The following is a 23,521-nucleotide window of genomic DNA, read 5'->3' on the forward strand; positions in this document are numbered from 1 at the left end:
TTCTTTACATCTTGACAAAGATATGCAATCTCATTTGATTTCCAAGCAATGTGAGTGAGGTTTAAGCGGTATGGTTAAAGGACCAAACTCCTGATATTCTGGACATTAAACATTTCCACTTAAGTTAACAAGCTTTGGTCAGTGTACACTGTGACCTCCCTGTACCTATTTCAGACATACATCACTAAGTTTACCAAGAATTCCCTTCTCTATTTGCATACTATTTCTAATGCTTGTTTCATTTGTTTTAAAGGAGTATCTCATTGGTCTTAACTTAAGACGGAAGTTTTTAAAAATGTATGGATCAGTCTCTAAATTATTTGTGAAGAGTGGATAGTTGAACATTGTGGCCACTGTAGTGAGTGTTACGGTCGTGTTCATGTTGATAGTTGAAAAGTCGAGTCTGAGATTCTTGTCTATGCAGGTTGGCCTGATTACTTCCTACAGTGGCTGACTGGCAGCATGCAGAGTAAGAGAGTCATAGGGTTTTACAGCATCTTCGGAAACAAACCCTTCGGTACAACAAATCTGCACCAACCAGATATCCTAAATAGATCTAGTCTCATTTGACAACATTTGACCCATATACTTCTAACCCCTTTCAATTCATGTGCCATCCAAATGCCTTTTAAGTGTCATTATTGTACCCACTTCCAGCACCACCACTGGCAATTCTTTCCAAAAGTTACCCCTCTAGTCACTTTTGAATCTTTCCTCTCTTACCTTAAGCCAATGCCCTCTCGATTTGGACACCCCTACACCAGGAAATACTTTTTTTGTTTTGCTTTACCTGTAGTTAAGAGGGGTGTTTAAGTGATATTGAGACCCTTACAGCACAGTAGTCCACACACTAGGATGTTGACACACAGAGACTAGAATTACAGTCAGTTTTTAACCCTTTTTTTGCATACAATTGAAACATTTAAAAGGCATCTGGATGAGTAAATGAATAGCAAGGGCTTGGAGGGATATGGGCTGTGTGCTGGCATGTGGGACTAGATTGTGTTGGACTATCTGGTTGGCATGGACAACTTGGACCGAAGGGTCTGTTTCCATGCTGTACATCTTTCTTTGGCTCTATAGCAATATCAAAATCACATGGACAAGTCAATACAATACCAAAAATGTTCATATTGATTAGCATCCACAAATATGGGTTCAGGAACAGATGTAATGATGGATCTTTGGATTTGAAATATTTTTGTGTATTCAACATACTCTATGTTCTTTGAAGCTATGATGTTTATGGCAGAAATAACTGTTGCATTTCCTTTAGCCAAGTCAGATTACACATTACCACAGTCAACAGGGTGGCAGTCTGTGTCAGCAAGATTGATTTTTTTTCTTTCTCTTTAGCATTCGAAAAAAAATTTGAACAGTTTGCTCTATTTCATATAGCTGCTGTAAAACATGCATCCCTATTTCTGAGTCAAATATGATTATTGTTCTTAACATCATGTCACTTCTGCACCGATATGTTTTTATTGGATGAGGAATTTATGTACTGCTATTTTCAATGATTGAGTGGCACATAAATACAAATTAGAATGGGCAGTTCAAAATATATTTTTATATTTCAACTGGTCTTCTATTGTTGACAATTTTTTTTGTCAGTTCACATTGGACACCAACCACATTAAATATTTTGTGAATCCATCTTCATTTCTCATGAGGTTTTGATATTCAAATCCCTGAAGAGAGATAGAAATAAACACAGTAAAGCTGTAAACAAAATGCATCAAGAGGTGAGCTCATTAAACCGGAACAATAAAAAGCCAGCTTTCGATTTAATTGTGGAAAGGTTCTACTGAGCTAAAATAAATCTCTTGACGTTACCCACAACCCTGTTCAGTCTGATTTTGTTAAACAGCATTGTTCAATAAGTTATGCATTTAAGTTCATTCTTGCTTGAACGTGGAAAATGAGAACAATGGAAAGTAGGTACTTTAGTTGCTTTCTTGCAGGATACATTGAAGTTAATAGGTATATCCATGTATGCAGCTAAGTTCAAAACAATGAATACATTGAAGATTTAGCATATTTATTTAAAGAAAATAAACCAATGGCAATATATCAAGGTGATAATACTTTTTGGAGAAGGAATGACATACTGGTACAGTCACCAGATTATTAAACGAGATACTCAGTTAAGGCTCTGGGGACCGAGGTTCAAATCCTGCCACAATAGATAGTAGAATTTGAATTCACTTTTTAAAAATCTGGAATTAAAAATCAACTGATGGCCAGGAAACCATTATTGATTGTTGGGAAAATCCATCTGGCTCACTAATGTCCTTCAGGGAAGGAAATCTGCCATCCTCACCTGTTCTGACCTACATGTGATTCCAGACCCACAGCAATGTGGTTGACTCTCAACTGTCCTCTTAAATGGACGAGAAGCCATCCAGTCATAGAGTCATACAGCATGGAAACAGACCCATCGGTCCAACCGTCCATGCCTACCAGATATCCCAACCCAATCTAGTTCCACCTGCTAGCACCTGGCCCATATCCCTCCAAACCCTTCTTATTCATATACCCATCCAAATGCCTCTTAAATGTTGCAATTGTACCAGCCTCCACCACTTCCTCTGGCACCTCATTCCATACCTGTATCACCCTCTGTGTGAAAAAGTTGCCCCTTAAGTCTCTTTTATATCTTTCCCCTTTCATCCTAAACCTATGCCCTCTAGTTCTGGACTCCCCAACCCCAGGGAAAAGATTTTGACCCTAAACATGCCCCTCATAATTTTGTATGAAGTCTCTCAACAAAGAAATGAAACTGAGCAGACCACCTGGCATCGACCGAGGTACCGGAGAAGCCAAAGGCACAAACAGCCTGGCAAAGTCCTTCCTATTAATATTACAGTTTTCATGTCAAAATTAGGAAAGCTCACAGGTCAATTAAGCAAAAGCCTGACATAGATATACTCACGGAATCATGCCTCACAGACATTGTCCCAGACACACCAGAATCGCCATTCTTCGTTATATCCTTTCCCACCAGCAGGACAGACCCAGCAGAGGTGGTGGCACAATGGCATACAGTCAGGAGGGAGTTTCCATGTAGTCCTCAACATTGAATCCGGACACCATGAAGCTGCATGGCTTTAGGTTAAACACGAGCATTGAAATTTCCTGCTGATTACCATGTACCATTCTCCCTCCAATGATAAACCTGTGTTGAATAATTCCTCCATCTTGAACAATATTTGAAGGAAGCACTGAGAGTGACAAGGGCACAAAAAGTACTCTGGATGGGGGATTTCAATCTCCACCACCAAGACTGACTTGACAGTGGCACTATTGAGCAGGTTGGGTCCAAAAGGACACAGCTGCCAGACTGAGTCCATGACAGATGGTGAGGGAACCAACAAGAGGGAGAAACATACTTGACCCCATCCTTATCAATCTTCTGGCTGCAGATGTGTCAGTCCATGACAGTATCGGACCACTCTAAAGTATTTGGGGAGATGAAGTACCACCCTCACATTGAGAATGCTCTCCATCATGTTGTGAGGCACTATCACTGGGGAAAATGTGACAGACTTCGAGCAAATCAAGACTGAACATGCATGAGGCACTGTGGACCATCAACAGTAGTAGAATTGTACTCCAGCTCAATCTGTAAGCTCATGGCCTGGCAAATCCCCCACTCAACCATTACCATCAATGCTGTTTCAATGGAGTATGCAGGAGGAAATGCCAAGACCAACACCAAGTATACCAAAAAATGAGGTTTCAACCAGATGAAGCTTTTGCATGTTAAAACAGCATAAACAGCAAGTGATAGACAGAGCTAACCAATACCACAACCAATGAATCAGATCTAAGCTCTGGATCCTGCCAAATCCAGTTGTGAATTGTGCTGGACAATTTAACAACTCACTAGAGGAGAAGTCTCCACAAATATTCCCATCCTCAATGATGGAAGAGACCAACAGATCAGTGCAAAGCATAAGGCCGAAGCATTCACTGCAATCTTCAGCCAGATGTGCGAAGTAAATGGTTTATCTCAGACTTCTCCAGTGGTCCCAGCATCACAAATGTCTCCAGCTAATTCAATTCATTCCACATGATATCAAGAAATGGTTGAAGAAACTGGATATTGCAAAGGCTATAGGCAATAGCACTGAAGCTCCAGAACTTACTGCTCTCAGAACCAAGCTCTTCCAGTATAGTTACAACATTAGCATCTCCCTGATAATGTAAAAATTGACCAGGTATGTCCTGTACTCAAAAAGCAGGACAAATCCAACCCAAACAATTACATGACACCCACTCCCTGCCCATCAGTCTACTCTCAATCATGGTAAAGTGATGGAAGCTGTCAGCAATAGTGCTGTCAAGCAGTACATGCATCGCAACAGTCTGCACACTGATGTCCAGTTTGGATTCATCCGGGCCACTCAGTTCCTGATCTTATTACAGCCTTGGTTCGAAAATTCAAAAGAGCTGAATTCCAGAGGTGAGGTGAGAGTGAGGTGAGAGTCCTTGACATCAAGTTTGCATTCGATTGAATTTAGCATCACGCAGCTCGAGCAAAACTAGAATGAATGGGTACTGGGGGCAAAATCTCCACTGGTTAGAGTCAGACCGGGAACACAGGAAGATGATTGTAGTTTTTGGAAGTCAGTCATCTCAGCTCCAAGTCATCTGTACAGGAGTTCCTCAGGGTAGTGTCCTATCTTCAGCTGCTCAATCAATTACTTTCCTTCCTTCGTCAGGTTAGAAGAGGGATATTCACCAATGATTGCACAATGTTCAGTACCCATTCAAGACACCTCAAATACTGAAGCAGCCCATGTTCAAATACATCAAAATTTGGACAATAACCAAGGTTTGGCTGACAAGTGGCAAATAATATTAATACCACGCAATGACCATCTCCAATAAGAGACAATCTAACCACCACCTATTGGCATTCAATGATGTTATCATCACTGAATCCCCCACTTTCAAAGTCCTGGGGGTTACCATTGACCAGAAACTAAACTAGGCTAACTACATAAACACAGTTGCTACAACGGCACGTCAGAGGCTAGGAATACCACAGCAAGTAATTCACATCTGACTCACCAAAACCTGTCCATCATCTAAAAGGCACAAGTCAGGTGTGTGATGGAAAACTCCCCATTTGCCTGGTTGGGTGCAGCTCCAGCAACTGAAGAAGTTTGACACCATTCAGGATAAAGCAGCCTGCTTAACTGCATCTACAAGCATCCAGTCCCTCCAGCACTGGTACTCAGTAGCAGCATTACATACCATTCACTAGGTGTGCTGCAGATATTCACCAAGAATCCTTTGACAGCACCTTCCAAACCATGACCACCTTTATCTAGAAGGACAGGGGAGCTTGGTAGCACCAGCACCTGCAAGTTCCCCTCCAAGTCACTCACCATCCTAACTTCAGAATATATCGCTGTTCCTGCACTCTTGCTGGGTCAAAGTCCTGGAATTCCATCACTAACAACACTGTGGGTCAACATACAGCACATGAACACCAGCAATTCATGAAAGCAACTCATCACCACCTTCTCAAGAACAACTAGGGATGGGCAGTGAATGCTGGTTAGCCAGTGCCCCATGAGTGAATAAAAAATAATGCAGTCTTAAGCCCTTGCTGAATTTTCATTATTTTTACTTTATTCTTCTGTTAATTTTGATTTGGAGCTGTGAACTGGGAACTGGGTTCTGAAGGTAACTTTTGGACTATGAAAATCTGCTTGTGGTAAAAGAAAAACAGACTAAACAAGCTTTTGTTTATTGGTGAACCAGGCCTGGAAGTCGATTACAGGTTGGTTCCGGATCAAAAGGTCCTGCAGATGCTTCATCACCAGGAAGAGCAATATATTTAAACAGATAACAGAAGCTGGCTATTAATAAGGCCAGTACCTGGGAATTGGTTCCAGCAAGTCTGGAAATACCTTATACTCAGGCAGATAGGAAATGTTGAATAGTAACTACGATCTCATGGAGGAAATTGGCAGTCTGTCAGGGAGTGGTCAGCATTTGAGTTGGGTTTTCGACTGTGTTTTCTGTGAGAAGCAATCTGGTTGTAATGTTACAGTATGAAGATTTGAAATCTCCCTCTCTAGCCTCCCATACACAGCTCTTGGAAACACAAAGAATAGAAAATGAAGTTACAAGCACTACTGCTTTTATCTGAGTGAATTGTAAATGTGATTCAGACTGACACTTGCAGAACATCAACCAACAAACCATCATCAATCCCTTTAGAGCAATGCATCATGAAACTTTTTAAGTAATCTGACAAGTTTTATTATTTTTATCCCTCAATTGCATTTGATGCTGCCTGTCTTTTGTGTAAATGGGACTGAAAGTAAAAGTTTTTTAGTTTAAAGCATTGGTCAATTAGATTAGTTGTTTAATATTACTCTGCTAAATTTACTATATCGTAAATAAATTGCTAAGTCTTTTGTTTTTGATAAAAATCAGTGTCTGGAATTGACTATTTGCAGAGTCTGGGATTGGTTATTCAAAAATCTGGTTCGGAACCATTCAGGTTAATTTTCAGCTTCTTTGAAGGTTTTCATTTTAAAGTGTTGTGTACACAGAGTTAGAAAGGCTGATGTAGTTTGGCTGTCTGTTTCCATGTCATAACAGGATGCTCACATATGTCTGCTAAGATTCACTCTCTGATCTGGTCTCACACACAGTGATATCATCCCATTTACATTACAACAATGTATTTCCTAGGGCTATCCTTAAATTGTTACTCCTAAATTGATGGTGTTCAGATTAACAACTGAATATTAATTGAGTGGAATTTTCCCAAGTTAGGCCCACACTTTTGCAGACTTGGTAGAGGTCTGTGCTTTACCGTAAAGGTACAGGAGCCCCAGTCCTGGAAGTCTGCTCCAAAATCTAGCACCCACCATTTTTACAGGGATTAGGGGCTGCAGTGGAATCTGTGTTGATAGGCATTTCACACATCTACTTTCACAATGAACAGTATATTTAAATGTGCATCAGCCTTAATTTAGAAGCAATTTTTATCAACACAATTTTAAAAAGGAAATTCCTAATATTTGGAGGAAACTTTCACAATCATTTAGAGTTCTTTAGAAAGGTGAGGTAACCTTTTGCAGATGGCAAGATAGCATTTTAGCATTACTAAGGGAAGAAATGAATGTGTATAAATGATGGAGAAGGATCTGGGAAACTGTCAATCTGTGAAGTCATTCAAACTTCTTACCGTTTTAAATTAAAAAAACAGCCTTTGGTTGAAGAAAATAAGTGCTCACACTTTCATTAGTTATTTATTCTCATTACTTTGATGGCTTTCAGAATAAGATTAGTGCTCCTTTAGTGTTTCCACAACCTGCTCTGGAAGAGTCATCGCTTAATTGCCATCTCCAAATGTTCATAAAAGAATTTTCTGCCTTTGAGGTGGGGCTACAAAACACAAGTGTGTGTTTCTTTATAAGGGTTTAAGAATCTTAAGAGATTTAAATGTATTGAATTAGATTTTTATCAGTGAGAGAACGTTTTAATTATAGAAACATCCTTTATCAATATTATAACTTTCTTTTATTTCATTTCAGCATGGTTTCTTATAAAAGCCCATAATGGATACTGAGTATGTTGCTAAGGGCAAAATGTGCTAATGGGAGGGATATATTTGTACAAGTTGGCGTGGACGTAGCATAGGGGCAAGAAAGAGTATGCGACAGAGTAGGGACCTTGAGCTGGCATAAAGGTAATGGTGAGAAATGAAGTCGGGTAGCAATGCATGGTGTGTATGACTGCCAAATGGATGCAGTGGCATGAATAGGCTGCGATAGATCATATGGAGTTGGTGGGAGTGAGGAGGCTTGGGCAAGATGGACTGGAGGGGTTTTTTTTTGCTTTACTGCTTTTATTACAACTGGGATGCAATACCAGAAAACCAAGGCAAGCCTTTTAACCAGCTCTAGCAGCACTCAGTCGCACCTGTGCTGATTCTATTTTGTTTCCTGGACAACTAGCCCTCTGGATAATAAATCAGACCAGTCAGGAGGGATTCTCCCAAGTTGGGTTTGGGGAGTCAAGAACTCCCAACTCTGGACTCAAAACTCGAGTAAAAATTCATTCCGTAATCTCTGGCCGAATGGCAGAATGATTTGTTGGTCAAGAACCTAAATAGTGAAGGAGCAGGTTTTACCAAAGCTCTTTAACTGAGCCAAGGCATTAGTACCCTACCTCCCTACCCAAAAGTTCCCTATCCAAAGAGGGCAAGCAAGATGATGCCACAGTCTGTGAAATGAAGGATTTGAAATTGAAGAAATCTTGACATGGTTACAAGAACTCACCAGCACTGGCATTTCTGAGGCTGGAGTTATAATAGCAATGGAGAGAAGACCTAAGAATCAGGTCCTCACATCTCTCACTTGTACCTGGATGTGTTGCTACAGCATCTGAAGGCTTGCAGTGAGTTGTTTTGCTCCCCAAGTATGAGAGGAAGAGGAAACCATCATGCCCCACCCCTTCTCACCTCCTCTCCCCAACCAAGCAGGACTGGATTCAAATGGCTGTGATCTCTCTGACCTGGAAATATCATGTCAAAATGACCCTGGACCTCAGAACCAGGTCATTAAGTTGCTGTAAATCTCCTAAATGCCCACTTGGTTCACTAATGACACATCCTTGCCTAGTCAGTCTGACACACAACTCCAGATTCTCAATGATGTATATAACTTTTCACTGCCTACAAAGCAAGTCATTCAATTGTATTAAATCACTATGAGAAATGAGAGGAGATATGTCACACGGACTGTAGTGGTTCCAGTTGACATAGGAGGCAATGCAGAGAAGGTTCACTAAGCTGCTTCCTGGCATGAATGAGTTGTCATATGAGAGTTAACATATGTGTTATTTTCGAGTTCACAGGATGTGACTTGTGGAGCACAACAAGGATCAATGCTGGAGCTTCAATTATTTACAATCTATTTCATGACTTAGATAAAGAGAAACAGCAAAGTATCTAAATTTGATAATGATATGAAGCTAGGTGAGAATGAAAGCTGTGACTGGGCTACAAAGAGATTGCAAAGAAATATTGATATTTTAAGTGAATGATGTGGGGAAATGTACTGCCATTTAATTTAGTAGTAAAATAGGAAAGCAAGTTTTTTTTTAAAAGATGATAAATTCGTAAGCATTAGTGTTCAGACGAAGGGTTTGTTTCCGAAGATGCTGTAAAACCCTATGACTCTCTTACTCTGCATGCTGCCAGTCAGCCACTGTAGGAAGTAATCAGGCCAACCTGCATAGACAAGAATCTCAGACTCGACTTTTCAACTATCAACATGAACACGACCGTAACACTCACTACAGTGGCCACAATGTTCAACTATCCACTCTTCACAAATAATTTAGAGACTGATCCATACATTTTTTAAAACTTCCGTCTTAAGTTAAGACCAATGAGATACTCCTTTAAAACAAATGAAACAAGCATTAGAAATAGTATGCAAATAGAGAAGGGAATTCTTGGTAAACTTAGTGATGTATGTCTGAAATAGGTACAGGGAGGTCACAGGGTACACTGACCAAAGCTTGTTAACTTAAGTGGTAATGTACAGCCATTTAATTTAGTAGTAAAATAGAAAAGCAAGTTTTTTTTGAAAAGATGATAAATTCATAAGCATTAGTGTTCAGACGGACTTGGTGCACAAATACAAGGAATACTAAAGGTATAGCAAGGAAAGTAAATGCGATGTTGTCCATTATTGCAAGGGAATTGTAGTACAGACAATTCTTCTTCAATGCAATGGTCGTGTACTGGTGCAATCCCTCGTTATAGAAAAATCGGAATTTAGGAATAGTGCTTAAAATGTTGGCACTGTCATCATGTTACAGTGAACACTTTTTTTTAAAGTTTGCACCTTAGAAACAGTATCCCCAATTCATCAATCGTGTTACAGTGAATTCGCATTGACAAAACACGTGTTATAATAGAACGACCTGTACAAGAATAATCATTACAAGAATACAATTGTGCAGGATTTTGGTGAGACCACACTTGGAGTTCTGTACACAGTTTTGGTCTCCATATTTAAGGAAGGATTAACTTGTATTAGTGGTGGTAAAACAAGGTTTCATGAGATTTGTTCCTGGAGTGAGATGGTCATCCTATGATGAGAAGTAGAGTACATTGGGCCTAAAGTCTCTGTGCTTAGAAGAATAAGAGATGATGTAATAAAGTATACATACAAGAGTCTGAAGGAGCATGATAGAAAGATATAGACTTTGTTTTCCTGGCTGGGAGATCTGGAACACTGTGCATTGTCTCAAAATAAGGAGTTAATCATTTTGAATTGAGATGAGATGATATCTTTTTCCTCATGGGGTTATATATCTTCAGTATTCTCTATTCCAGAGGGTTATGGAATAAGGCTGAGACTGACAGACTTTTGGTCTCATAGAGACATATCGGGAGCCATTAGGCAAATGGATTTGATTAGCCCATGATGTTATTATATGGGGAGGCAGGCTTGACTGGTCTCATCCTAATTTTATTTCTTACGTGGCTCACTGCTATGTTCTCAAGAACAATTAAGACTGGGTGATAAATGCTGAACTTGACACCAGAGGCTCATAATCCAACTACAAATAAAGAAGTTAAGTGGCTTAACCTTTAGATGTCAAGCCAACAGTATGGTTTTTCACAAAACTCTCCTTCATCACATTCTTTACATCAGCATATAAGGAGCTGGACTCCTTATTGCAGCTGGACCCGTTCCTGTCTTTCCAGGCATCTAATTTCTTTGCCTGAGCAGTTAAAACTGAACATCATCCTTAGCCTTTCACACCTGTGCCTCACAATAACCCACAACAAACATTGCCATCCTCTTCTCTCCTCCCCATGCAATCATCACAAACACTCACAGCTCTTTTTTTCATTTGCGTGCAGGAGGAGAAAACAGACAACTGTGGCAAAATGCAAACAGCTCAATGGGAGAGAAGGGAGTGCACACCTCTCTCCCCACTTCTCCTCCCCTACAAAGACAGATAATTTTTTGACCATTGAAATGTCTGCCCACCTGCTCCACTGGGAAGGAAGTCTTGTTCCTTGAACCTTCTAATATCAGCAACTTGCCTTGAGATCCTGAGCCTCTTCACGTGCTGGTGCTCAGACATGCCTTTGTCTATATCCCTGTGTATTAGATCATTCCAGTTGGATCCATGTCTCCATTCACTCTGGATGGACTTGTGATTGAAATGAGTCAATCATTGGTGCTGGTACTGGTGTTGGTCCTGCTGATGCATCCACTCCTTTTGCCCCTCATCAAAGATGTAACTTCTAGCAGCATTAACTGTTCTTATGTTATGGTGATAGTTGGAAGTACGAGTGAAGGTGAATTACATGCTAGACAGGTCAACCACCTTCCAAGAAGTGAACAAGCATCAATCAAGCAATAAAGAAATCCTCAGAAGGGAATTGCAATGAATAGCACCCTGTCACAGGACCATTACTGTTGCTCTTCTGTTTCACCCATCAAAGCCGTCCCTATTTGTCACTTTCTCTGAAGCTCTAATGGCTGTGCACACACCTCAGTGATGCTGGTGAGTTGCTAACAGATCAGGATATAGGTGTCATTGTTCTTAAATCCAGAAATGAGGGTGAAAGCAGTATTTTATTGATCCATTTGAATATTGTGATTACTTACCCAACAACTGTACATATGATCCTCACTCAATATCCTCCACCCTGTGATTCTAATCAAACATTACTTTGAGGAAGTATAACCCCCTCTACAAGGAACCCCACTCACCACCCCACCCCTTGTTTGGGAAAATTACATCCATTGGTGAGTGTTTTGCACTTTAAAAAATCTAGTCATATACCGTGTTTTGCACCATTGTACAGATTTGAATTTTTTAAAATGTTATTCTTGCTAAAGTAGTCTATTTCATGACGTTAGAAATCATACAACACCAGGTTATAGTCCAACAGGTTTATTTGGAAGCAGGTACTTGTGGAGAGTAAGATTGTAAGACACAGAATTTATAGCAAAAGACCCGAATTGTTTGTTAAGTCTCTCATCTTTTAGAATGACCATGATGAGTTGGGTATCAGTTCTTCCATATGTTATGGTAGCACAGTGGTTAGCACTGCTGCCTCACAGCACCAGCGACCTGGACTCAGTTCCCGCCTCAGGCAACTGTCTGTATGGAGTTTGCACATTCTCCCCATGTCTGCGTCGGTTTCCTCCCACAGTCCAAAAATGTGCAGGTTAGATGAATTGGCCATGCTAAATTGCCCGTAGTGTTAGGTGAAGGGGTAAATGTAGGGGAATGGGTCTGGGTGGGTTGCTCTTCGGAGGGTCAGTGTGGACTTGTTGGGCCGAAGGGCCTGTTTCCACACTATAAGTAATCTAAATCACAAAATATTTTTTAAAAGTTACATTCTCAAGTTCACTTTAACAATTGGTGTCATGTTGGCCCAGATAAGATACTGAAGGTATTAACTCCCTGTGAGGCTGTCTGTGCCACAATGGTCAGACAGATTCTAATCTCAAAAAATGGATTTTCAGAATCTTACATGGATTCATGCACTTTTTGATGTAATTCTGCAAGTACAAATTCACCCCACAGATTTATATGTGTTTGTGGTGGTTGAGGGGGGATAGTGGGGGGGGGTTGTTTTGAATGTCTGTTCGAGGGTATGTGTGGGAGGAAATGTGTGAATGTATGAGAGAGGGTCTGAGTGTGTGTCCGTCTGTCTGTGTGTGTGTGAGTATAGTTCAGTGGGGTCACCTGTAGTGTGACATGAACCCAAAGTCCCGGTTGAGGCCATCCCCATGGGTACCAAACTTGGCTATAAGCCTCTGCTCAGCCACTTTTCATTGTTGCCTGTCCTGAAGTTGGCCTTAGAGGATAGTCACCCAAAGGTCCATGGTCGAATGTCCTGGACCACTGAAGTGTTCTCCTATTGGGAGGGAACACTCCTGTCTGTTGATTGTTCTGTGGTGTCCATTCATCCATTGCTGTAGCCTTTGTTTGGTTTATTTCATGATGTAACAAGACCTGGATATCAGCCCAAGGCTGATAATGGCTAGTATCAATCATGCTCCACAAATCTTGGGCAGTGACCACCATTGCCTAGTGCCAATATATAAGAGCCTAACCTCTTCCCTGTGATATTCAATGAGATTAATATTCCCAAAATCTCTAGTGTCAACATCTTGGGGTCATCATTGATTAGAAACTCATCACCTGCATTCAAAGACACTGTATTTGTGTGGGTGATGAGTTTCTAATAAATGTTACTCACTTCCAGAATCCTGAAAATATATTCATTGCCTGTAAGGCACACGTCAGGTGTGTGAAAAAATACTCTCCATTTACCAGAGAGATCAGCTACAACAATACACAAGGATCTTGATATCATTTAAAACAACGCAGTCTTTTCACTGTGCTGACGACAGGCACCTTTTGAGTTTTTATTGGGACCAATGAGTAAAATGTTTTGTTTCTGTTGCTGTAACATTTAATGATCAAACTTCAAAAGAGAAAACATCTACTTCCATAATCATACTGAATTTACAACTCCACCACAATCTTTCATATGGCAGTAATTTAAAAGGTTTATAACTAACCATCATTTTTAAAGATTACAGGGACCTTGTACAATATTGCTGACAGGATGAAGTTTAATTTTCTGAGTCATCTAGAGATCAACTAAAAATATATCATTTAATATTACAATTTAAATTATTCACGCATAGACTATATATTTTATTAGACAAATATAAGAATAAAGAGCATATCTCTCTTGTAAGAGACAGGTCGCTTTAATTTGATAAAATAAACAGAATGGAATGGCAACCATAACTTGATGCATATAACCAGTGAAATGAAGCACAGATATTTATCAGCAAGTAGAAAAGGCAGTGAGTACAGACAGTGGCATCTCACCCTGAGCCTCTTCCTGTACATTCATCTCAATTACTTTCAAAATAATTTTAAAGCTCAGTGGTGAGTTCCATAAATGTAATTAAGTACAGTATTTTACTGACTTCTGTCCAAAATCCAAGGGAATAGCAGATGATTAGGCTGGATTATTATATCTTTCATTTTATTGATGATAGCAAAACATCATTTTTATCATTAACCAGAAAGGAGGTGCCTAAACTATTTCAGGTAAATTTGTTATCTATAGTGTTCACATGTGCCTTCACATTTCTATTTTTATGTAAATATAAAGTTTATCTCAAAATAAATGAAGCTACAAAAAAAATGAATTTTATCTTACAAATGGCATATTTTTTGGGAAGTTAATATTGGAAGCAGATGTATGACTGGACTAAATGTACATTAAAACAAACAAAATCATGACTCAGTCGTGCTCCTGTCTCTGCACCAATTGGTTATGGGTTCCAGCTCCACTCAATGTCTTAAGTACAGAAATCAAGCTGGATACGTGAGTAGAATACTGAAGGAGTGTGAATTAATAGAGATTCTACCTTTGGAAAAGACAGTAAATTAACACCTCAACTGCCTCTTTGTGAAAAATCTCAACGCAGAACTTCAATTTGAAAAACTATCATTGTAGCAATCTTGAGAATTGCACCCTTTGAACCAGTAACCAACCCCTTTGGAGTTCTGTTGCACCAGCTGCTCTGGTATTCCAAAAAGTAATTACCTTAAATCTGGAGCCTTCTAACCCTACATTTCTAAGGTAGAATCACAAATTTTAGGTGGTACTGACGCATTTACCTGAACAGTTGCCCTGGTAAAGTTAGAGAAGTTAAAACCCACTCTAACTCCTGAATAACTGCAAAACTGAAACAAAAACAGAAGTTGCTGGAAAAACTCAATAGGTCTGGCAGCATCTGTGGAAAGAATTCAGAGATAACATTTCAGTGACACATTTTCAGAACTGAAGCTCATCAACTCACCATTGTCATCCCAATTTCCTCTGTTGACACATTGACAACCCTGCTATGACACTCTTGACACACACACCCTTGGAAAAGCATCTGCACCAACCTAACCTGACCCAATTCCACCCAATCCCAACTCAGTATCCCTTATTTGACCCAACCTGACTGAACCTTACTGAATCAACGACATTCCTGACCTGACACCTCAGATGCTGCCTGACCTGCTGTGCTTTTCCAGCACCACTCTAATCTTGACCTACTATAATCAGTGCCTCACTAGCTTGATACCTGCCCCAACCTGTCACTCTGGATAACACAAACCCCTGAACCAATGCCCCCTCAATGTAACATCTGCTTGACTCATCCTACCTGCTCCTCCATCCATGTACCACTCTATATCATTACCCATTTGCCACCCTGACTCAAATACATGCAAAACCATGCCTCGCAAATCTGCTTGACAGCCTACTTTCTCAACCAAAGGCCATTCAATCCTCTCACCCATTTACCTACTACCCTATCTATCTACCTACCACCCTAAATTTCACCCACCCTACATCATCATTGACATGTCATCCAGACTCTTCATCCATTTACCCATCTATTGGCCACCTTATCCTTTCACCTAACAGCTACCATAACCCCTCACTCACTTACCTGTCACCTACACCTCCATCTATCCATCTGCCAAACTGCACCCTCGCCCAGTTAGTGACCACTCTACCCTCTTACCTCTTCCCACCATATCCCCGACCCACTTGGTACCGTAATTTACTGCTCACCTGGCATCATACACCTTTACTAGTTTTATCCCCTCCCTCATCCACTTACTTGTACACTTACTTTTATTACATGTCATGTCGATGACACAGGGCCTTTGGGATCTTGAAGCCCCAGAGCATGGCAGTTACTGATGTATAAAGAGGAGATTTTATGGCCCCCAATGCAGATACTGCTTGTACTGGAGGAGTCCCATATCAGGTACCCTGTACAATTCTCAAGCAACTTGATTTGGACATCCAGGTGAAATATATGGAGCTCCCTGGAAGAATCAAAGAAGTGGAGCAGAGTAGCAATGTGACATTACTTATCACCGCTTTTGTTCCCCATGGAACTCTTTAAATAAACAGTAGGACAGTCTTTTGTAATACACTTATAAATTTTAATTTTAAAAAATTTATTTATAGGATGCCGGCATCACTGGCTAAGCCAGCAGTTATTGCCCATCCCAAGGAATCAACTACATTGCTGTGGGTCTGGAGTCACATGTCAGCCAGACCTGACAACCGACAATGGATTTATGGTCATCATTAGACTCTTCATTCCAGATATTAAATTCAAATTACACTATCTTCCATGGTAGGATTCAAACCCAGGTCCCCAGAACATTACCTGGATCTCTGGATTAATAGTCCAGTAACAATTAACATTTCTATTAACATTATTCTTTATTCTTATTGTTCTTTAGGGACTGATGTTCTTACCTGATCTCGTCCATATCTGATACCAGGCAAACTGCCTCTGAATTGGCCTAGTAATCCATTCAGTTCAAAGGCAATTAGGCACCAGGAGTAAATATGGGATTGCCAGGGATGCACATAATCCATCAATGACTAAAAAGAAACCCTAATCAATGGACTGAAATTTATACCTTAGATATTTGAGGATGCAGGCTTTAAATTAGTTTGAAGTAGTACTAGAAAGGACAGAGTTGATGCACAAAGAATTAAGAAGAGAACAGATTAAGAGACCATGGAGAGTGGAGAGAGGCGCTTTAGGAGGATTTAAATTTTAATCTGGGAAACCTGGAAACTAGCATCACGTCCTGCAGAGAATAATTGCATTGAAATTACTTTGATGATCTATTCAAGACAGGAAAGGAACACATTATTCCAGATCATTACCTCGTATTATCACCTATGTGCACAATCTCAGGGGAACTTCCCTCATCAATAAAAACAGATGAGAAATACTTTCCAATCCAAGCATTATTTGAAGGAAAATATTAATTAAAAACAAAAATGCTTTTCATTAGCCTTAAGTACAACTGGAAGTAAATTCACAAATAGAGCTGATTGTCAGCTTGATTGTCCACTGTTCTCTGAGGAATACCTCCCATCACATGCTTGCAATATCTTTCCACATTGATAAATAGTTAAGAGCCAATTACAATGTTAATTTATTGAGATAATGTGCTGCAGGGAGAAGAAAGTGAAGACAAAGTATGTGGTAATAATGAAATCAGGAAGTCTGTTTAAGTTAACAGCTTAGAGCTCCGAGGAGGCTCTCTGCCAGAAGAGACAAATTATTCCTTATCAGTTTTGGCACAGAACATGAGGGCTCTATAATCCCAACAGGACACAGGAACAATAAGATCTTACTCAGAAAAGGAACTGTATGGTTGACCCAGACCAAAATGTTCCTTTTAAATCTAGCAATTGAATCAGATGTTGGAAAGCATCTGTAGATGGAATTTTATTTTCAGTAAATAGAATGTGTGTTTATAACATTCCACCTCAAATGACTTATCTTCTATTCTTGTTCTAGAATCATGATGTCAATCTAATATGGTGAATTAATAAACCTTTACAGTCCATTAAGTAGGCACCTGGAAAGCAGTCAAAAGAATGTTTCACTCTTATTAAAGACAGAGAAATTAATCAGTGTAACTGCACAAAAAGACAATGCCACCAATAACAAAAAATAACACAAGACTTTCCATAAATTGTGTTAATATGTCTCTTATAGCAACATGGAATTTAGACTTTATGGATTGAATCTTACCTTTTTTGGCAAGTGTGAGATGGATTGAGTTTAATGGAGTGATTCTTGCTGCAAGACCAAATGCATTGTCTCACCGTTTGAGCCATTGCAGCAAGAACCACATCTGATTTCTGCTCTATCTTACCATATGCTGTTCGCAGAACAACTGGCCACTTGGCGGAGGTTCTCCTTACAGTCAGCATTCCTTGCAGCTGTCGCTTCTTCCAAAGTCCAGTGCACACCTCCAGGAATGCTGCCATTTGGAAGCTGCGCTGTTCGGCTGTGGGAAGAGTGAAGAGAGATAACGAAGAACCTGAGGCTGCTTCTCTGAGAGGGATTTGGAAGTCCATCTGTTGGTGGAGACAATGCAAGTCCTCTTCCTGGAGGATCAGTAGAGGAGGCCATGCCACCATATCACTGTAGATTTTTGTGTAAACTCTGCTTCACTGATGTCTTTTGGGAAAGAAAATCTATAATTTTTACCTGGTCTGCATACATATTACTTGAGATGCACAGCAATGTGGTTGATTCTTAACTGCCATCTGGGTAATCAGTGTTGGACAACAAACATTGATCTAGTCAGCACTGCCTAATTTCTATGAATGAATGAATTTTTAAAGATTCATCTACCTTTCCATAAAAATGTTCAAGGACAGCTTTCATCATTTTTCGATGAACAGAGTTCTAAATATTCATTACCTTCTGAGGGAGTTATGATCCCAACTGACATTTATACTGGACAAGTCTGATCTGAGAAAAATATACTTGGCTTAGGGTAGGTCTGTTTTGTTTTCTTTAACATGGCAGTTTTTCACTGAAAAATAAGCATATGAGGGTACAGATTTTGTTTTAAAACAAAACAGAAGCTTGTTATCAAAAGAAAATGATAAAATAAAGCGAACCAAATTAGCTACATATAATAACAGTTTAAAAAATTTCAAAACCCAGCTATTCCTAACTCCATCATTTTACAATTAACTGAATGCAAGAATATTTTTTTAACTAGCTCATTATAGTTTCTGTGATCTTAATTCCTTTATGCTTTTTCTTCTCCTGTGATACAACACATAATATAAGCAAACTTCCATTTAACCTCCAGAAGGCCTGGTTTAAACACATATCCATTTACAATCATGGCTCTGGAAAACTGACCTACCTAATGATTAAACCTTTTCACAAATAGATGTAACTCCTATGCCACTAGTTGTCAGATGAACAGTTGAAAGCATTTCCATCTCCCAAGAGATGCTGCTCAATCTTTTCAACTGCAATTAGTCTTAATGTTTGTGTGCATTTCAAAGTGCTTTATTCCTCATCATCAAATGAATGCACCGCCTCCAATAAGGAACAAAGTCAATGGAATAAGCACGTTCGTTGCAATTTAATCTTTCCAATATTTATCTGTGCAATTTCTATCAGTACCTTTAGCTGGATGAATGGGTGGTGCATTGAGTTTTTGCCCTTTTCTTGCAGGTTTTGTAACATTTTCTGAAATTGAAGTGACTTTTTTTAATCTGAAACTTTTAGGTTGATGTCATAAGAAGAAGTGGCAATGGCAGGATGATGCCATCAATTATAATTTCATCAGTTCCCCTATGACTAAACCTCAGCAGTTTGTACCTCTTTGCAGGAAGGAGCCCAGAGATGAAACCACTAAAATTAACAGGGCCACAGTTTCCACTTTACAATCGCCATTAAGGAAATGGTAAATTCCAAACAAACATGTTTAAATGTTTTGCTTCAATCTTTGTCTAGTACATTGATTCTACAATAGGGTGTGTCACATTATCCCTCTCTCCAATAAGGCACAATCTAGGCTTGATTACAAAAAAAAACTGGCGCAGGAATCCACCTAAAAGGAAAACTGCTCTTAATATCAGCATTTGTCATATATCAGAAGAATATCAATGGGCAAATGGAAATTACATCCCCTCACAGATACATCCCAAAATCCCTCTGAAGATATTGCAAGGATGCAAATTTTACTTCCTTGTTTGCAAATTATTTGGCAATAATAACTACAGATAAATCTTAAAAATAAATATTTTATAATTAGAGGGAAGAACAGTAATCCAACTTCAAATAATCTGGTTTTGGCAGTGTTTGAACATTTTGAACAGCAAATGATTTGGTCCAATTTGAATCAATTATAATTTACAATCAAACTGAACTAGCCTTCTTGTTTCAAAATAAAGAATCCATGAAGAGGAGCCAAGAAAAACATTTTCTGGATTTCTCCGAAGTTTTGTTTCAGTTGTGGATATAAGATAAACATTATTCTGTTCAGTTTATAGCTTCACAATGGGGTGTAGTGGTTAATCTGCATATTCCCCAGAGATTTGTTTTAATCTTGTCTGATCAGTTTGTCGCTGTGTTTCGGATTGCAACCATCAGTTGTATCTACAGTCAGGTTGCACTGTGCTGGGAGGAGGCAAGGGGTGACGCACATTTAAACATTCATCATACAGAATTCTCAAGGTGATTAAATTAACAGTGGGCTTTTGCTCAGTATCTGCTTTTGTGCCTTCTTAACCTGATTGTACACTTATTTTTAAAGTGAACCAACTTTGTAGGTGATGTTAGTAGGAAGTGAAAAACATTTAAACCATCCTTACACAGCCAAGTAAGATCTGAAAATACTTGACAGTAAATGCTTTTTGTAAAATCATGTCAAAACATTGAAAGCTTTGGCTTAATCTCAGTGTATATTGCTGTAAAAGTTGTTCGGATCTTTGTTTTCACAGTGATTGTTCATTTGAAATTAAATGTTCATTATAATGACACAGCATAGGATTCAATACGCATCAATGACGTCAATTTTAAATAGTCATATGTTCCTAGTTCATCCCTCTATACTGATCAAATCTATCATATCTAAATTCTTCATGCTCCTCACAATACTACTGTTAATGCTTCACTCAGGCCAAAACTTTGAATTCCTGAATTTGCATTTGATAATAAATGGTAATGTTAAGCAAACTGCTTGGCAGTTATGAATTTGTATCTGTTTATGCTTCAGTAACATAGAAAATGATTTTACTCGGATATAGGTTAATGTATATGAAAAATACTCACTATTTAACAGAAAAATTGACAGAACCTACTAATTCTGGATTAGTGGTGCTGGAAGAGCACAGCAGTTCAGGCAGCATCCAAGGAGCAGCGAAATCGGCGTTTCGGGCAAAAGCCCTTCATCAGCAACCTGGGAGTGGCAGTAGGAGAGGGACTCCCTGAGATTCTTGTAGAGAGAGGAGGAAAACTTCTTCAGGGAGTCCCTCTCCCACTGCAACTCCCAGGTTCCTGATGAAGGGCTTTTGCCCGAAACGTCGATTTCGCTGCTCCTTGGATGCTGCCTGAACTGCTGTGCTCTTCCAGCACCACTAATCCAGAATCTGGTTTCCAGCATCTGCAGTCATTGTTTTTACCTAGAACCTACTAATTGTAATTTGCAACATAATTATTAAAATCTAGAAAGAAAGTGGGCTGTATTGTAAAGATACTGATTTAGAGCTACCGTCCCTTAATGGTTGGGAATGCATGCTGATGTTAAAGGTTTATGCCAATGGCTATCAAGGATTGGCATAGTCAATAAAAAGATTGAAATCTGGTCAGATGTTATTATAAAATTCTGCATATCTTCAATGCATCTTGGTTTGTCTTGCATCTAGCATCTGCTGACAACACAATGTCGTTTCAGACAGCATAACAAGCATAGGGAAATGTATAAGGACACAATCTACAGAAAGTTTCTTCAAAAATTAAGCATTCATTTAACTTCTGTTGTGACTGTTTATATCATTTACTCACACAAAGGATCTATCGAGTGATTTTGGAATTTGATGAAATGCAATAGCGCTAAGTGGTGAAACATCATTGCATTCCAGGCTACACGAGATAAACTGGAGAAAACAGAAAGATTTCAATGGAATAATTTAAAATGGGGAAAGAGTCCTTTTTAAAATATGCATATCTTCTGTGAAGATTTGATGTCAGAAGACAAATTAGGGCTTAATGGTTTGCTGTTGGTTCAGTGACTTATGATAAATGGTATTCCTTAATGATCTGTAGCTTTAGAATCTCACCATTTATATTAATTGCTTGAATAAAGAAGGCTGCCAAACTGGAAAAGTCAGAAATCGCATGACACCAGATTGTAGTCCATCAGGTTTGCTTGAAATCACAAGCTTTCAGAACATTGCTCCTTCGTTGGGTGAAGTAGACTTCATCTGAAGAAAGAGCAACCCTATGAGAGCTTGTGATTTCAATTAAACCTGTTGGGCTATAACCTGGTGTCATGTGGCTTCGGACTTTGTCCACCCCAGTCCAACACTGTTAAAGAAGCTCACAAGCTGACTGCCAGCGCACTTACAATTTATCCAACCATGTATATCATCATTATGTATCCCAAAACTTCAACTTCCTGTTGCGACCTACAAGCTGCCCACTTCTAGCTTGCTCCTATCTGATGCCCACTCATGCCTGCACACTGCCTGACAGCTCCCTCCAGCTGGTCCCTTTTGATGTTGCTGACTCCCTCCTGCCCATTTTCTCTCTCCTTCCCACTGGCTCCAATCTGCATGCTCTTGTCTCCCTTTGCCACTACTCCTTTTATCCTCCTGCTCCCTCTCACTGTTTCCTTTGCTACTGGCTCACATGCCCATATTCCCTCCCTCCCACTGCTCCCTCCAACGGTCTCTCACTGTTACCTCAATTTTCCCTTCTTCCCTGTACATCCATTCTAGAAGGAAGCCATTGGCCTAGGAAGTGGCAAGGGGCTGCAGGATTGGGATGTGAGAGAGTAGTGAGAGGATCCAAGTGAGTAGTAAGAGACTGCAGGAGAAACCAATGGGATGGTAGGGATATGAAGAGAAGCAGCAAATGGAGGATGAGGGCTGTGAGGGATATGAAGAAAGAGCAAAGTGCTTGGGAAAGAAATGGAATAGTGTTGGGTGTTGTTCATTTTAATAGAGGCAAATGCCTGATAGGTGAAATAATTTCACAGAGGACAGTACCCCATTACCCAAGTCACCTGTATTTACATGGGCATAGTACTTGACACTGATCCGGTTTCCTCAGAACCAACTCTCAGAGTGAACTAAACTTCTGATGCTCCTGTTTATAGCTGTCAGCCAGGGTTCCCTGATTGGACCAGGAAAACAGAACCAGTAAGTGAACTCATATTCTATGATATCCATCTGGCTGACCTCATTATGATCACTACAACAAGCATTGTCAGTGACATCACAGGCACAAACAGTAAGGGCTAAAATTTTAGGACGAGCACACTGATTGCAACTCCCAGCTCAGGAAGAAAAGTGGGCTTTCAATGGACCATCATTAAGCAAGGCCACCCACAGTGACAATACAGTCCAGGACATGTGAAGGAGATAAGGGTAGGATTTCTAGACAGAACAGCAGCCTTAGCAGTTCCTACAGTGCCTGAACTCAGGGTGCCCTTTCAAACTTCACAACAACCCTTCCGATAGGCAGGAGACCAGAACTGCAGGCAATATTCCAAAAGTGGCCTAACCAATGTCCTGTACAGTCGCAACATAGAAAAGAACAAGAACATTTGCAGACCAGGAACAGGCCCTTCGGCCCTCCAAGCCTGAGCCAATCCAAATCCACTGTCTAAACCTGTCGCCCAATTCCTAAGCATCTGTATCCTTCTGCTCCCCACCTTCTCATGCATCTGTCCAGATGCATCTTAAATGAATCTACTGTGCCTGCCTCTACTACCTCTGCTGGCAATGCATTCCAGGTACCTACTACCCTCAGTATAAAGTACTTGCCGCATGTATCCCCGTTAAACTTTGAAAGCGTGACCTCTCGTGATTGAATCCTTCACCCTGAGAAAAAGCTTA

At 39.8% G+C, this 23,521-nt stretch overlaps 1 long non-coding RNA gene across 1 annotated transcript in view; it reads right to left on the reverse strand.

Moving 5' to 3' along the window:
- Positions 1–1,556: 1,556 nt before the first annotated feature.
- Positions 1,557–23,521, reverse strand: part of LOC122559916 — a 57,466-nt gene continuing 35,501 nt past the window's right edge. The window contains exons 2-3 of the long non-coding RNA XR_006314598.1: positions 17,803–17,937; positions 1,557–1,691 (exon numbers count right to left, since the gene is read on the reverse strand). This is a non-coding gene — a long non-coding RNA (uncharacterized LOC122559916). The remainder of the gene's footprint in view (positions 1,692–17,802; positions 17,938–23,521) is intronic.

This window comes from Chiloscyllium plagiosum, chromosome 20 (assembly GCF_004010195.1).
Source record: "Chiloscyllium plagiosum isolate BGI_BamShark_2017 chromosome 20, ASM401019v2, whole genome shotgun sequence".
NCBI classification, from domain to species: Eukaryota; Metazoa; Chordata; class Chondrichthyes; order Orectolobiformes; family Hemiscylliidae; genus Chiloscyllium; species Chiloscyllium plagiosum.